The sequence below is a fragment of the Melanotaenia boesemani genome, chromosome 5, assembly GCF_017639745.1.
Source record: "Melanotaenia boesemani isolate fMelBoe1 chromosome 5, fMelBoe1.pri, whole genome shotgun sequence".
NCBI lineage: Eukaryota > Metazoa > Chordata > Actinopteri > Atheriniformes > Melanotaeniidae > Melanotaenia > Melanotaenia boesemani.
The window spans coordinates 8,745,529-8,750,184 of record NC_055686.1 but is presented as its reverse complement, the minus strand read 5'-3'; positions in this window follow the sequence as shown (position 1 = coordinate 8,750,184).

Here is a 4,656-nt window from a genome sequence, read left to right as displayed (position 1 = left end):
GTTAACATGTTTGTTACATTTAACAGGTTAGGTTTTATAGTTGCAAAGATTGTAAACATATATACTAAGAGTATTGTGCTATCTAATACTGTGTATTCATCTTCATATCTTTGTCCATAATTCCACAGCCTTATAAATACATTAAAATTAAATAAAAGTGTAACTACAATCGCTCTCCCTACACATTAACCTCGCTATCAACGGCGTTGGATCAATTTATACTGACGAACAGAATTTACATTCATCAGCCTGTGGCATCTGTTGCTATCAGTGTGCTAGCATAAACTTTTATCGGTTTGTAATCTCTAAATATATTAATCTAGACGGTGACAATCCGTCAACATATTTAATTACTCCTGTCAAGTTGATTTCGATGCACAACTGATATGGAAATATGACTACTAAAACATCTTACCTTGAAGAAGTGTAGCTCCGACAATCTGCTCCATTGAAATACATTGACCGTCGCTTAGCTTTTGCTAACTTCCGGGAACTTTTGAGGGGCTCCATACGCCGCCATTGCTGTGAAAAAACTGAACCATTGCAGTGAACGGAGATGGCGCCACTCTCCCTCTAAAGGCACTCTAGTTGTAACATGGGGAGAGTTGAAACGCCACTATTTTCACCAATCAAGAATGAAACAGGAGCCTGATGATCATTCCAGTGTTTGCCCACTTCCTTCTCAATCTCACATGGCAGTGAACAAGGCTGAAAACACATGTATGCTGATTTTATTGACTAAAAACTGATTTTGGGATAAGAAAGTAATTTTTTTTTACCAACACTTAATTTAATTTAGTACTTATGTAACTTAAAATAAAACCATATGACTTACAGTAAATGAAAAAGTTGTCTTTTAGGCAAAATGTGATGCATTCCCCCCTTGCTAATTTCAAATCACTATGCTAACACAGCTACCTAAACATTGGCTGACAGGGTTGGGGTGGGTTGTAACATTTATGTTAACAGTGTTACAACCATCCCCATTCATAAAATGAAGTTGTTTTTTTCTTTATTTTATTATTTTTAAAGCATGTCCAGGCAATGGAAAAAGAAAGAGAGATGTGTGCCAGCTTTTTTTTTTTTTTTAAAAAAAAGCATCTGATGAGGTCTCAAAGAAGGGAAAGTCATTCAGATCAGTTACAGGAATCTGTCATGTAACATTGAGCAGATACTGCAAATCACTGCAGAAGCTGAGAGACCAGCGATCCAGTGATCTTCCCAGAGTAAGCTACAATAGAATAAAGAAAAGCAGAAGAAGAAGCAGCAGCAACACCACCCCCATCAATAAATAAATAATCACACATGAAAAACGCTGAAAGGCAATGCTGAAGATTCTGAGACCTTGGATGATGGGAATGTTTGTATTATCTACATGGAGCCATCTTGCAGCTCAAGGCCAAAGGAAGTGTGGGTAAAATGTACCCAATGTAGTCTATGGGGCCACCAAGCTTGTACTCCAGGGTCACCAACTTTCATTTGTTAATATTGTGATTCAGATTAAGAACATAGTCAAACAAAATATGTACAAACAAGCCCTGTTTTTTTTTCTTTTTTTATATGCAAAAAGTATGTAAGCTCAATATCACACCTGAATCTTTTTTCACAAGTGCAGAGTTATCATTAAGCAGCCATAGTACTGTTATGAAAGTTCGTTCAAGTAGACTTATTCACACACAAATTCACACACTTCTGAGTTAAACATTAAACGTTTGAGCTGTAGTCAGTTAAAGAGAAAGATTTTGTTTGGGATCTTTTTTTCTTTTCAAGAAATCCATTTTTGAAGCATATTATATGTTGTGGCATCTGTTTAGGCTTCTTTTGTCCAGTTGTTACAACCCTCCCCAGTATGTGTTACAACCATACCCGGTAGTGGGGTAGGTTGTAACAAAGGACAACCATGTGGTTGACATTAACATACGTCTGTGATATTCTTGCAGATTTTTGAATTGGTGCATTTTTTAGTGAAGAAATGTGGGTATTTCATATAAAAGTTTGAGAACTGTAGCTCAAAAATTCAATGAGTTACAGGTGTTGCAGCAAAAAGTGTTACAACCATCCCCGGTCTCCTCTACCATCAGTATACTGATGGTGACTTGACCAGTATGAAAGCTCTATTTACTGTATGTTTAATGTTTTTTTTAACCTGTGGTTATCACTGCCATGGCAAAGGTGGTTATGTTTGGCGGTGAACATCTGTCTGTCCGTCTGTCTGTCTGTGTGTCTGTTAGCAACATAACTAAAAAAAGTAATGGATGGATTTTGATCAAATTTTCAGGAGATCTCAGAAATGATTAAAAGACATGGCATGCAGCAGGAAATGTTTTTTATATACATATCTGTGAATTACAGAATTATCTGTGAATACTGTGAATTTTTGCATAGGGCTCTAGAGTTATCTTTATATTTGAAGCAGCTACAGTCAGCAACAACAAAACATTTGGCCCTGTTTTTTGGGTTAATGTGTCTGGTAAGACAGGAACATTGTGAAAAGATTCAGATAACAGCTAAAAGTAGGTTACAGCTTTGATTTCAAAGTGTCCAGATGTGTCCAGATGACTTCCACAGTAACTGGTGAGGCAAAGGATGGGTTTGGTGTATTTGTGTGACGCCCTCCTCTCTCTGACAAAACCACCCGTGACTGACTGGCAACTCCCTCTTAACAGTTCAACCTGTCACCTACCACATCCATGTGACCCCACACTGCACATCACCATGACAACCAAATAAAACATTTATCCACCCAGTGATCATTACTCCAAACACGTTCTATGGATCCTACATACCAGCCCCTTATTACTGTTTTTCTCAAATGCTAATACACATTTCACAAATGTTTCCTCCATGTTCCCCAATGCCTAAACACAAAACCCTTTTCTAAAGCTACATAAACACAACCACACCTTCGAACTTCAAAGCTCAAACTTTCACACCAAAAGAGCAGCTCGAAGCTTTCAAAAATGTAAACACTATACACATCATTACACACTACAGCAAAACAGTTGAAAACAAGATAAGCGTCTGCTCAATCAGTTCTGCAGAGGTTGTTGGGACAATATATTGATTTCCGAACTTCAACTCAAGCAACGAAAATCAAACCCGCCGTCCTTCTCTGACCTACTGTTCCTGCTCCGTACAGAGGAGGATCTTGAAGCTTCAAAGATGCAGCGGATGAAACAACACCTTGGTCCCGCCAAAGTTAAGACTCACGTTCAGTATGCCTGTTCTCAGCCTGGAGAAAAACCAGAAACTGCTACGTTGGAACAACTTACAAAACAGCTGGCTGATATACAAAGACAATTAGCAGCCCTGACTGCTGCCCAGTCCAGCTCCAAGCATGCTGCAGCAAAGTCCACACCCAGCCGTCTCTCTGGTGAGGGTCAGAGGGTGGGTAAGCCACAAAGAAACTCACTCTCTGCACCTAAGCCGGGCTATTGCTTCAGGTGTGGCGAAGACGGGCATATCAGAACTCACTGTGATAACCCCCCAAACTCTGCCCTTGTTGCTGCTAAGAGGAAGCAGTTTGCTGAGAAACATGGCAGGTGGCAAGGATCTAAGTCAGTCCCACATCAGTCTTTAAACTAAGTGAAGTTCCTGTTAAGGGGCGAACTGGAACTCTTTTGGACCCAAAATGTCCCAAGAACACTGTTACATGCCAAGAACTGACTTCTGCCAGTCCAGTTACCAAGTCACATCTGCCAAAAGGTCTCATCGGATCCAAGTGCACGAGTGAAGTCGACATCGCTGGTCAAGTGTGTTACTGTTTACTCGACACTGGGTCGCAAGTCACCACCGTTCCTGTGTCGTTTTATAACAAGTATCTGTTTCACCAGCCATTGAAACCTCTCTGCGAGCTCCTTCATGTTGAGGGTGCTGCAGGGCAAGCTGTTCCTTACGTGGGATACGTTGAAATAACAGTAAAATTCCCCAGTGACTTTGGTGGCATCAACACTGAACTATCCACACTTGCACTCGTCGTCCCTGATTTTCAGCCTGAGGCTCAGTCTCAAGTATTGATTGGGATGAATACTCTGGAACCACTTTACGAGCAGTACACACAGAGTGAGCATGCCAGCTTCCAGCCAGCGACTTGCGGTTACAGAGCCGTTCTCAAACTGCTCCAGCTGAGACACCAGCAAACACAGTGGGGTAGCGAAGCGGTTGTGCGACTCTCCGGCAAAGGCCCTGTTATCATCCCTGCGGGCCACACTGTCGTTGTGGAGGGCTCCATTCATGCCATCACCCCTCCTGCAGGCTGCTGTGTGCTCGTTGAACATCCCACTACTCCGCTTGCTGGGGGACTATGTGTCACAAGCTGTCTCATTACCATCTCACGCCACTCACCGCACAAAGTTCCAGTCATCCTCAAGAATGAGTCAGAGCAGGATGTGTTTGTTCCACCCATGAGCACCATCGCTGATCTGGTGTTAACTCCTCAGGTTTTGTCACATGCTGTCAAACCTGTTGAAACCATCCAAAGCCTTCAACCAGACTTTGGTGACTCTCCGATATCTGTGGAATGGAAGGAAAGGATTACAAATAAGCTAAACGAAATCCCTGAAGTCTTTTCTAATCATGATCTTGATTTTGGAAGAACAGATAAAGTGAAACAGTATCAAGTTGCATGATGAAACTCCATTTAAGCATCGACCAAGA